General features: G+C 42.5%; 1 pseudogene across 1 annotated transcript; it reads right to left on the reverse strand.

The window, feature by feature from the left end:
- Positions 1–399: 399 nt before the first annotated feature.
- On the reverse strand, positions 400–2,090 carry LOC307213301 (WD repeat domain-containing protein 83 pseudogene; annotated as a pseudogene). Its single transcript, XR_013843986.1, has 2 exons — positions 2,059–2,090; positions 400–1,861 (listed from the first exon to the last, which is right to left on the reverse strand). The product of XR_013843986.1 is annotated as a WD repeat domain-containing protein 83 pseudogene (transcript).
- Positions 2,091–13,165: the final 11,075 nt, after the last annotated feature.

The raw sequence follows: 13,165 nt of genomic DNA on the forward strand, positions 1-13,165 counted from the left end.
AGCTTTTCCTGTCAGGAAGTTTCCCCTTGTATTTAGCTGAAATCTGCATCCCTGCAATCTCTACCTACTGGAGCAGCAGAGAACATGTCTGTTGCATCTTCTGAGATCGCAACTGTCTCAATTTGCCAGAGAGTCCCTATTTTAGATCCCTATTTTGTCTACCACCACCTTTTGGGGGTGTTGTTTGTTAAAATGTTGCTAGTGGGAATTGTTAGAGTTATCCTTCTTTCCTCGAAGTTACATTTCTGAGATATGTATTTTGTGGGTGCACCTTGTCCCCAGTGCAGAGGTGAGACGGCTGCCTCAGGTGGCAAGAACCACAGAGGCAACAAATCTCAATTCATTCAGCAGATCCTGATGTCAATCTTCCTCCCTCCCTTGTTTCTTTTTTTTTCTTCCTGAAAAACAACTTAACTTTACTTAGTTTTCAGTAAAACAATACAGTCTTTTTTAGGGGGGGCGGGGAGAACAATCAACTCAGGTATTAATGTTGAAAGATGAGAGTACTTATAAAACAGAAACCTGCTGATGGTTGAGGAAGAGAGACTAACATGGCCATCCCTCTGGAAACTGGTATGGAACTGAGAGATTGTAAGTAAGTGTTACAAGCACCAGTTGCAAAGTGTGATTCCAAAGAGCAGGGGAGTCCAGTGTTGCACACCTTCCCGAAGGCAGTGGAAACAGTACTGTGCTTCTGAAGAGAAGTATGGCTGAGAGTTCCATCTCCTTGCAGCTTCGGTCCTCCACTCAAGCCAGGACAGGGACCATCAGGCTGGTTCCCCTTCCTCAGCCACGTACAACTCCTCCCTCCAAAACTGCACACGGCCCTCTGCAGCAGTGAGCAAGCAAGACTCAGTTGGGTGGAAGGACAGAGACTGAACTGCAGTCTTGCTCACAGGCAAGCTCAGGGCAAGGGACCCCTCCACCAGGTCCCAGAAGTACACCTTCCCATCCTCAGAGCAGCTCCCCATATGAGTGTCCCTCTCGCTCATGCAGCAGTCCATCTTATAGGTTACATTCTTGTTGCCTGTATATTCTCCTAGTAGTTCGCCCGTATCCTTGTCCAGCAAACGCAGAGTAGAATCCAAGCTAGCAGCCAGGGTACATTGCCCATCTTTGCTGAAACACACGCAGGTGATGGGACTTCCAATGTAATCTGAGTAGAGCTCCCCAGCACGGAGGTCATAGCGACGGACACGCCCATCCACAGAACCTGTAAGGATTTCATGGTCTGACACCTTCAGACTGGAAATGCCATCCTTGGCCTCATCCAGGATTTGGATGGGATCTGGTCTGCGTGACCGGCAATCCCAGCAGCGGACACTGGAGTCAATGGCACCTGAAAGGATCACAGTTGCCTCTTCATTGAACTGGACACAGTTTACTTTCACGAATCACTTGACCTGTGGCAACATCCCACAACACTACTGTCTTGTCTGCACCACATGAACAAAGCTGGCTGTTATCAAATGATCCTGCTGCATCCAGAACTTTATAGCCATGGGCGCTGTAAGTCTTAAGAAGAGTGCCTTTGAGGGGGTTCCAGAGCTTAAGTGATTTGTCACTGCCACAGGTGAGACAATAATTTCCATCCACATTGAACCTCACTGCCCTGACAGCTCCCTGTTTACATTCCAGTGTGCCCAGAAGTTTCTTTGGCAACTCAGGCTTCTTCAGTTTTGGCTCTGGAAAGGCCATGATGAAGACAAGCAGGTATGCTATATGGGGATTCTTCTATACTGGATGCAACAGCTGTAACTGACAGCCAATTCTCAAGTACTATGAAAACCCCAAAGTGGAGTGATGTGATGTGTTAGGATTGCCCTGCGTCTGGGATTTTTCTTCCATTTGGAATACCACCCTTGCCTATATAGCTTGATTTACTTATTTTCTTAAATTTATATCCCGCCTTTCTTCTACACGTGGTTCCGGGGCAGTCACTGAACAGACCCAAACCTGCTTCGTTTCAGCCATGTCCCTTCGGACCACCAGGAATCAAACATGCGCAGACTTCCCATTCGGAAGGATACTCAACATGACTGAAAAACGACTTAGCACCTCTTATAGCTTCCCCCAAACGTTTTCCTCCCTCCCTTGTTTCTGATGTAGATCTTTTCTCACTCCTTCTCCCCTGTTGGAGAGGTGGGGAATTTTGAAGTCTGCCTCAAGTGCCAAAATGTCTTGGGCTGGCCCTGCCCTAATGCACAGGCCCAGGCAGATCTCAACATCTTTTCTTACTTCCTAATGCTGCATAAAGATATTAGCATGAAAGACTCTCTTTTGGATTCAGGTTTACTCTTCTGGGAGTGAGCGTGGTATTTTCATGCCAACCCTAATGTAGGAGAACCTGCCCATATAGCCTGCGGAATTCAGCTGTTCCCACCAAATTGGCTCAGTCTGATGGTGCCACCTAGAGTCAGCCAATCAGCAAGGGAAACTTCTCCAAATTTTACATAAGACACCTATGAAGAAATTGGGCAATCACAATCAGTTTAAGGATCTTATCTGCTGCTATTACTCCCCGCCCCCCGCCCCGCAAATGCCTGCTCACGTTTAAGTCTAGCATCCCAGTTTGTCTGGGGGACCCTGCAGAGATGGAGACTTATGGACTAAATTTAGCAGACAGGTTTTTGACTTAGGCCAATTCCCACAGCCATTTGGTCTATGGCAGAGGCTTTAAACCAGGGGTGGGGAACTGGCTCCAGAAATCGCCCCCTTTCTGCAGGGTATTTTTGACAGGTGGGCACTTGATGCAATATAATGACAGGTGATTCATAGAATCAGAATTGTAGTGACGGACGGGACCCCAAGGGTCATCTAGCTCAACTACTGTACCTGCAATGCAGGAATCTCAGCTAAAACAACAACGGCAGAGGACCATCCAACCTCTGCTTATAAACCTCCAATGAAGAAAAGCCCTCAACCTGCAAAGGAAGTTTGACTTCAAAGGAAGAATCAGAAGCACTTTCTGAGCATGCTCCAGAGTCTTCCTTCCTTCCTTTGCACCCCTGCCTTGCATTCAAGGTCTGGCTGCAAAGATTCTTCTCACGTTGGGCAGGGATGGGCTCCAACTAGGACAGCAAATCAGCAGCTCCTGAGTGGAACCAATCCTAGCAGGGCTTCTATTAGGTGATTTATTTATTTTTTAAGTGCCAAAAGCAAGCCCCACTAGCAGAGAAGTGATTAGGAGTGCACTCTAAGGTTCCTGGTTGTTTCTTTATAGCCATTATTTTACCTGCCCTACACAATGAGCATCCAGGCTTCCTCCTGGGCCGTGTTCAGAAAGTAGTGGTGGGGGATGAGTGTTCAGACCCCTCGGCTCTCACTTGTGGGGTGCCTCAGGGTTCTGTCCTCTCCCCCATGCTTTTCAACATTTACATGCAGCCGCTGGGAGAGATCATCAGGAGGTTTGGGCTGGGTGTTCATCAGTATGCGGATGATACCCAGCTCTACCTCTCTTTTAAATCAGAACCAGTGAAGGCGGTGAAGGTCCTGTGTGAGTGTCTGGAGGCGGTTGGAGGATGGATGGCAGCTAACAGATTGAGATTGAATCCTGACAAGACAGAAGTATTGTTTCTGGGGGACAGGAGGCAGGCAGGTGTGGAGGATTCCCTGGTCCTGAATGGGGTAACTGTGCCCCTGAAGGACCAGGTGCGCAGCCTGGGAGTCATTTTGGACTCACAGCTGTCCATGGAGGCACAGGTTAAATCCGTGTCCAGGGCAGCTGTGTACCAGCTCCATCTGGTACGCAGGCTGAGACCCTATCTGCCTGTGGACTGCCTCGCCAGAGTGGTGCATGCTCTGGTTATCTCCCGCTTGGACTACTGCAATGCGCTCTACGTGGGGCTACCTTTGAAGGTGACCCAGAAACTACAACTAATCCAGAACGCAGCAGCCAGACTGATGACTGGGAGCCGAGACCATATAACACCGGTCTTGAAAGACCTACATTGGCTCCCAGTACGTTTCCGAGCACAATTCAAAGTGTTGGTGCTGACCTTTAAAGCCCTAAACAGCCTTGGTCCAGTATACCTGAAGGAGCGTCTCCACCCCCATCATTCTACCCGGACACTGAGGTCCAGCACCGAGGGCCTTCTGGCGGTTCCCTCACTGCGAGAAGCCAAGTTACAGGGAACCAGGCAGAGGGCCTTCTCGGTAGTGGCGCCCTCCCTGTGGAACGCCCTCCCACCAGACGTCAAAGAGAACAACAACTACCAGACTTTTAGAAGACATCTGAAGGCAGCCCTGTTTAGGGAAGCTTTTAATGTTTGATGTATCACAGTGTTTTAATATTCTTTTGGAAGCCGCCCAGAGTGGCTGGGGAAGCCCAGCCAGATGGGCGGGGTATAAATAATAAATTATTATTATTATTATTATTATTATTATTATTATTATTATCATTATTATTATTATATTATTATTATTATTAATTATGACATCAGGTGTGAGGTAAGTGGAGCTGTGGAGGACACAACCTGCTGGGACACATTAGGACCCCTGGACAGGTCTGGTTTGGCTTTCAGTTCCCCCCATTCAGGTTTTAAACCTTTGCACAGCTGGTCAATCAACCAAATGCAGCAGGCCTTATGTTTTTGTCCCATTTCTTCTCTAAGGAAGGACTATGGTCTTCACAGGCCTTTTATGATGCCACACTAAAAGATTAATTGTGGGTGTAGTGATGGCTACACATGCCTCAAGAACTGATTGTCAGCAAATGACTTGTGTTTGGAGTAATTTCTAGGGCCACCAATAAGCCCTGTTGTGAATTGACATCCAGCCACATCCTTGCTCTATTGTTATTATTGCTATTATTTTAGCCAGGCACAATGATCCTTCATAAGAAATCAAACTCAAATTTCTAAGAATATCTTGTTTTCTATGCCATCTTTATGTCATTAACAAAAGCAATAAAACACAACAGTGGTGAACCCACAGTACTGACTAACTACCTGATTGTCACTCCCAGCAAAATCAAGTGGTTTACTGAGTCTCTGATGGGTCATCATATGTGTCTGATGAACTGCATTAAGCTTGGTGGGTCACAAGTTTAATCAAGTGTCCCTTCAGACAGTCTCCAGCTGCTGTCTGAGTGACTGGATTTGCTAGAGTCTCCATCATGAAGAAGGTCCACCTAGATCTTACTCCTGCACTTCAAACTCCTGCAAACACCCCTTATCCCTGAATCCTTTCTATCACTATCCTACAAAGGAAGAGAACAATCACACAGGCATGGCTATGCACCCTTTATATATTATCATTTATCAAAATCAACAACAACTGAATTTGCAATTTCCTGATAGGTTGATCTTCTCCCCAACAATACAAAACATGAAGTCTTTGATTCTTTTTCTAAAGGCTGAAAAGTAGACACAACCCCCCTTTTTTTGTTTTGCTGTGCCAGTCAGGTCAGATCTCAACAGCTTTACAACTAACTCTCAAATCTTATCTCAGAATAGCTGAATTCTTGCCAGGAGTTCTGTTTTGATACAGAAGGTATGTTCTTATCTTAATCGACAGAAGTAATTATTTGGGTGAGGATGTCTCACTGAAGAAATACATGCTTTTTAGCACTTCAGGGGGTGGGGCATTGAGCACAAACTGAGGGGCAAGCAACAAGCATTAAAGTGGGAAGAGACATCAGCTATTTATGAGCCAAGGAAAGAGAGATCTGCTGAGATTGGTAGGTTTTGTTCTTCTCAAAAAGGATATATAAAGCCCCTCAGTTTTGTGAGAAATTCTTGGAATGTTTGACCTTTTGCCTCCAAACAGTCCTCTAGTCTCTAGCTGTGGAGGGCAGTTATTGCACCCACTTCCAATATACCAAGATGTTTAGGTCTCTACTATCAGCTTCCACTACATTTTGGCAATACTAATTGTTTTCTTGCTATTAAACCATCATTAGATCAAACTACTTTACCTAAAACAGTGGTGAATGTGGATCATCTAGGCTTCTGCAGATTTTTATTGACTGGCGCATCCTAGTATTATTTGCTTTTGTAGATAAAACCTACATGTTATCCTTCGTTTGTTTCCATAGAACCAGGATAAACAAGAGAGATTAAATAAATGCACAGTCAGAATGAACTCTCATCGTTATTCCCATGGTTTTCATTCCCTTTCTTGAGGGAACAAGCAATCTTTGATCTGGCACAATATTCTTGCAGTTCTTGTCACACCCCGCCCCCCCCAAAATGGGCTCCACCATAAGGTCTTATTAGCTGTCAGTAAGTTATCTCCATGATAGCTATTGCTACCCCCCACCCACCCCCCAAAAGGGCATGTATAATTTCTAATGGCAATGTAAAATTGATGGGAAACAGCTCTCAGTTGATTGCTCTCTGTTTCTTACATATAAGTTTCTAACATTTATTTATCTTCTGTGACCTGATTGTGGAAGGCTTACAGGACACATTCATCCAGAAACTAGGTAGAGACTGTTTTGACTCTTCCCCAGAAACATCAGAAGAGCAACAGACACAGGAAATGCCTGACTCTGCCCAAACACAAGTCCAATGCCATCTAGTGACTATACTATACAATGATATTATCCATACATGCCCCAAACATATGTGCACACAACAACAGAGTTTGAAAAAAAAGCAAACAGAAATATTATATTATGTTGAAAGTTCACCGTTACCAAAACTGGAATTTCTCCAAGACACTGTGGCTAGAGAATTGCCACTCTTGCAAAAGTTTCCTCCTTGGAATGTTTCATTAGCTAGGCTTTAGTCCAGATCCACAGCTGGTGAACATCAGCTTGATGCTGGGTATTTCAGGGGAGTTTTGCTGACTAATGGAAATGCAGTATTGACTTCAAGAAGCTGTATCCTGAGTCGCTTAAATAAGGTCTTTGCATACCTGTAAAATCTAAATTTGCATGCTCTCATTCTGGGTCTGAACTCTCCACCTATTGACCCAGACTGAAAATAAAGTTAATAAAAATAGCATTTTAATTCACATGCAGTCTGGAATGCATGATGTTATAGGGACGATGTTATATAAGAAAAATAAAAATAAAAGAAAATGCAGCCAGATGGCATATTTTATCATACAGACCAACAAATGGAAATAAAATAAAAAGCTATAACCATACACACACTAAACTGCTCGAATAAGCACCATTAAACAAAGTTGACTTGCTTCTGAGTAACATGCATAGGAATGTGCTGGTTAAAGGGATTTCTTTCCACTTTGTTTGCAAGTTCTAACCTTAAACAACATGAAAAAGGCTTCTGGCAAAGCTAAGCCTGGAGGTAGCAACTGTTTGGTTTCTCCCCAGAGAGCTGAATGCAGTTTAAAACAGAATCACTGCTTGGAGTATATACGCTTATTCCACTTTCACATCTGGTTTTGCCTCAGCCTTTGAAGTGATAAAAGCCTTTTCCTTTGACCTGATAAACAGAGAGAAACTGGGGTTCACATTTCTTAATACGAGTGTTGACAAGAGATTACTGATTTATATTAGAAACCTTTATTCACAAACTGGTATTAGCGTGTGTTTAAATGGGCATCTTACCAATGTGATTCCAACCTCAAGGGGTTTAGGACCAGGCTATTTACTAGTTCCTTTCTTGTTTCATTTCAATATAAATAGAATCCAGGATCTCCAAGGATCCAGGATGTCCAAAAGACACAGTATTTTTTTGGCCTACAGATCGTAAGCCTATGTTGTTCTATGCACATGGTGTACCTCTTCTTTCTACAACTATGAGACGTAAAAAGCATCTTCTCAGAGACCCTGGTTTGTTTTGTAAAAAAGGAATTTCTTACCATGAATTTATGCTGAAACTAAGATAAAATATAGCATATAAATACAGATAAGGATTTTAAGTATCTAGGAATTAAATTCAACCAGAATTGTACTTGGGCGAGGCATTTGAAACCTACAAGCCTCTCAGCCTCACAACTGATTAAGGCCATTTTTAACTTTAGTAGCCCTTGCATTTAAGTGGGGGGTTTTAGGGGGGGGCGGTGAATCCCACAAGTAGTTATGTTGCAGATTTATGGGGCTGGAGAAATACTATTAAACTGAAATCTCTTCATAATTTACTTTTGAGCTCACTCTTGGGTGTCCCATGTTACTCTCCCACTGTCACAATAAGATCTGAGGTTGGTTTATTTTCCATATCATCCAGAGTTCATGTCGCTTTGCATCTGTCTTGGCTGAATTTAGAGCCTGACACAAGATTGCCCCCCAAAATGTTATTTGGAGCAAATTTCTAATAGATCTGTACAAAGCTGGGCCATCAAATGTGAAATCTTTCTAATCGAGTATGGTCTGATTTTCGGTGCCCTCAAGATGGCAAAGCAGTGTGTTAAAAACTGAGTTGGGACCTTCCGATACCTAGATGTTATGTCCAAATTATGCAGTTTTCACAACTGTATTACTCTGTGAAATCTGAGTGATTATGGTCAGTCCTTTTTTTCAAGGGGAATGCAGGGGTATGCATACCCCTAAATATTTTGTGAATCCAATGTCAGCTTCATTTCCTTTCCCAGTGATTTTCTTGAGTGAAATTGAGAGTACCCCTAAACAATTTTTAAAAGAAAAAAAACACTGATTATAGTCTTTCAGATTACTTTTGTGAATTATCGGTTGAAGCAATGGGGAAGGGATTTACAAACTATGTTCGCAGCATATTTAGATGAGAGGTATACCAGAATACCTGTAAATTGTTGTTTATGTATCTGCAGCCACAGAGAAGTGGAAAATATTATTCATCACATACTGTAGTTCACCTCATATAATTCTCCTAGGGATATATTTCTCAAAGGAATTTCATCAGAGAGGTTCTTTCTTGAATAGCAGGGAGAAAATTTGCTCTGTACTGATGGGTCGGGATAGCAGGATAACTAGCTTAAAAAAGCACCATCATAGTGAGGGGGGCTGGTCTAAGTCAGAACTAGAATGTTCCAAATATTTATTGAAATTCCTCCCCTGGAGTAAAAAATGGCAGAAGTAAGTTAAGGGTAATGAGAATATAATAGTGACCTGCATTATTAAAGTTTGGGATAGCTTAAAATCTAGAGCCCGAGGATTCCACCTGTAGAATCTTTCAAAACAGATGAAATAGTATCCCTGACTGAGCCTTTATGGAAAACATATGGCCTGGCGCAGGTGAAGCATGCTGGAGAGAACAGATCGGAAAAAACCTTTTAGCAATTTATATAGGGGCCCTAAATGTACTGGGACCTATGCTAAATTTAGTGTGAAGAGTTATTGTTTAGGAGCCCCAAGATTCATTATTTTGAGAATGGTGCCAGAATGGTTAAATAATGGAACAGTTGGATATGTGTACAGCTGGAATAAAGTTTTGAGGATATATCTGGAACAAAAATATAAAGTTGTCACCTTGTGCCAAGTCTGCTGAAAATCAGTACATCAACTTCCATCGCACAAGCATTTGACTCCATGGAAGTATAAACAGGTGGATAAATGGGGGAAAGCTGGTCGCTGAAGGTGAAGGATTCCTGTACACTGGAAGGCCAGGTCAAATAATTGAAAACTTTTGGAAATGAGTAAATAACTAACTATGACAGGAGAGGAAAAGGCCCTGTGGGGGGAAACTCAGTGAAAAGGAACAAGCTGAAACAATTCTTTTCTCCAAGGCCTTTGTCCAATTAAATGGTCTATGGCCTTTTAAACTGGTGTGGGGGCATTGTTTTGATTGTTAGTATAGTATGTATTTTTGAGTTTTTATATTGTAAGCCACCTCATGATCTGCAGATGATGGGTGGTATAGAAATAATATATTGGTTTTATTTTTATTTTCTGCCCTGCTTTCAGGGTATCCACCTTCACAAGACTGCCTGCATAAATACAATAACAGATTGTACTTTGACAAAGCTTCCAAATTCTTAAAATAACAATAAAATAGCACACAGTATCAACTTTAAAATGTTTAAATAACAAAAAAATTACAGCAGCAGACAAATATTTGTTAAAACACTGCTCCATAATGCACACTGATAACCAAATGGGACATGTAGTTTGCTTGATATTTGTATTGGAAATCTTTGTGAAGAAATTTATAAGTATTCTGCAAATATATAAACTATTAACTCCAGCCTAGTTGTGTAAATTAAGTTTGCTTGTAGACGAGCTGCGTTCTTGAAAGATTGGTTGATGACAATGTCTAAAAATAATTAAATCAAACTATGAAAGGGCAGATGTGACTTCATAGTACTGGGGAGAAACATCTGTTCTCATATCTACTAAAAAAGATATGGAAGGTGTGTGCTTTTTATAATTATAGAGGCCCCAAACGGAAGCCAGTTGAGATGCTTCCAGAAAGTCCATATCAGGGAATAAGCTGGGGTAGAATTCTTTTCTCTCTCATCTACAGCCTTTTCTATGCGTATAAAATTGGATTTGTGTGGAGAAGTCGTCAGGGCACATGTCTAAATCACCATTTTTTTATATACTCCAGAGCTTTCCCTATGAAAACCTGCTTTTATTTAAAGCTCAATCGGCGCAAACAGCAGTCCTCACAAACCCTGAACTGATGTTTGCTCCTACTGAGCACTCAAGAGCAGATTTTCATGGGGAGAGCTCTGAGACAAAAAGAAAACCCACAAAGCACTCGGTCATGGAGCTTTTTCTAAAAAAATTAATCTTTATTGCTTTAAAATCAACACTTACACATGAGGCATCTAATCATAAGCCTGAATTTTTATTAAAGCTTATATGTTTAATCAGGGCTTGTATTTTAAAAATGAGCTTAAAGATCTTCAAGTGTTTCATGCCAGGCAGAAGAGTAGCTGCCTAAAAACCTTGGCAAGATGTTTTTCTCCTAGACAAGGGGCCCCCCTGATTTATAGCAGAAAACAATTCTCAAAGTCGTAAAAAGGGAATTACAGGCAGAGAGCCAAGGTTACACTGACCCTACAAATTAAGGGTGGATAAATAGTAAAATGAGCCATATCTTCTTCCTAAGGTTAAAAAGGTCAAGAGCAGTGAAAAAGCAACTGGTCTGGCTGGCAGAAACAGAGCATTTTTGGGAAGTCTTTTCTAAAGCTGTTTCTTTCTTAAACTAAGATCCTTTTAAGATTTCTTTTCCTTTTAAAAGGTTATTTATGTATTAAATATATTAGTTTAAATATAATTATGCAAAGGATTTAAGAAATGCTAGATTCTTATTTCATATAGTTGTAAGAGTTGTAACTATCCTGAAATTAAGTCAGCCACCAGCCAACCCCTTGCCAGACAGGAGACGCCATCGAACACTCCTGATATATGGTTGTCAGGCCTTTTGTTTAGAAACCTTCAAATGAAGGAGATCTCTCAATGTTGATGTGAACTCAAAATCCTTGACATATGTTTAAGATAAAAATTCAAGATTAATCATCTGTTTTGGAAGGCAATAGGGCAAGGAGGGCAAGAGGTGAGCTGGTAATTAAGATTCCTTGTTGAGACACATGTAAGATATATTACTACTTATTTGTCATTTATAGATAGAAGAATATATAGCTTTTTGATTCCCATAAAAGGGCGAGAGGAAATGGGTGTATCTTTTGTGATTGGTTCTAGCAAACAGCCAATAGGAATTTCAACCAGGCTGATTGGACAGAGGCAGCCACAGGAGGAGCAAGGGGGCTGGATTAAGGAAATATAAGTGCTGGCCAGAATGGCAAGAGGCCAGGCCAGAGCTTGGTAACCATATACCACTGTGCCTCATATTTATTTGTCTGACAAATAAATTACTATTTTAATTTCTCTATTGCTGCGTTGAATATTTCATTCCAGCTAAGCGTTAACCACAAGCAGGGTGCTACACACACACAACAGAAGCTTGAAAAAAGTAAAAAAGAAAACGAAAACCTAACAAAAGAAGCACAATACATCTCTTACAAACAAAAAACAACAACAATAGAACAATACATCAAAAATTCGCAAAAATGTTCCATCAACTTCCAACTTCCTCGATATGGGTTCTTTGTTTTCTTAATTACTTGCCTTAATTATTTTTCCAATAAACTTTATCCTTGTTAAATCTTGTTTGACTTCATTATACCTTAGTCAGTTCCAAGAGCTATTCAAAACATTCTAAAGTTTTTATATGGGGACACTGTTCTTTTAAATATTCTCTATAGATTTCCCATTCCCTTTTGAACTTTTGGGTTGAACAATCTAAGATCTTTTCCATCATATATGCTAGTTCCATGTATTCAAGCATTGGAAGGTCTTTTTAGCATGGAGCTGAGCCTGCAAAGAGTGGGGCAAAAGGTAAATGTGGAAAAGCCCTCTGCAGTGTAAGCAAATGGAATTGGTGCAGCCTAGGCCGTGGCTTGTTCCCTCAATGATGAGGATTAGGCCTTGGCTTCAGCAAATAAGGCCCCTCCCCTCCCCAGGGGGGCGAGGTTGCAGGCAGGCCATGTGCACTCCCCGTGTACAGCAGGGGCGTGGTGACGCCGCCCGCATCACTGGGAGTCTCGGCTGCATCACGGACCACGGCTAACCAATCCAGTCAAACGGGGGCATGGCTTACCCCAATTTAAACCTCCACGCAGCCGGGGAGCTCCTTCCACTTACCTTCTCCTTCGTCGGATCTCCCACCCTATTTCCATGCGTTCGCCATCTTGGCCTTTCTGTGGACCACAGTTGGTCGCCTGTTGAGGGGGCCAGGTAGGAATTTCCCCACTTGGCAAATTGGCAGCAGCCATTTGTTTTTGCCTGCCTTGTAGCAATCGTCACAACTTTGTAAGGTTTGGCGGTTAGGCATTGGTAAACCTGGTTTATGGGAAGGGAGGTTGTGGTCTTCACCTGCCCCTCCACTTTAAGTGTATTCCGTTAAAGGGATCTGGGGGTGTGGATCTTGTCCGAAGCCTGGGTGGCGGCTAAGGCCATGCCACGACCCCATCGGGGACCCTGGGGGAGCTCTCAGTTGATGTACATCTACAGGACTTCCCCTACTGGTGTCCCACCCTTATGAGACTACCTGCATGTGGGCAGGAGTCAGATATAGTCGATTCAGTTCCAGTGCCTAAGCCAGTACCACTCACATCTGTAACCAATAAAGTTGTGGCCTTAATTCTCCCATTAACCCAAAATATTGGTGTCCGTGTGTTTTATTACCCATGAAATGGGGAGGGCTTGGGGCCTTGCCATGCAGTTCCTTCCTTCCTGGTAAGATGCTGCTATTGTGGTTCAGAGACTTTGTCA

Source organism: Podarcis cretensis (genome assembly GCF_951804945.1).
Source record: "Podarcis cretensis genome assembly, chromosome: 3".
In the NCBI taxonomy this organism is placed as follows: Eukaryota; Metazoa; Chordata; class Lepidosauria; order Squamata; family Lacertidae; genus Podarcis; species Podarcis cretensis.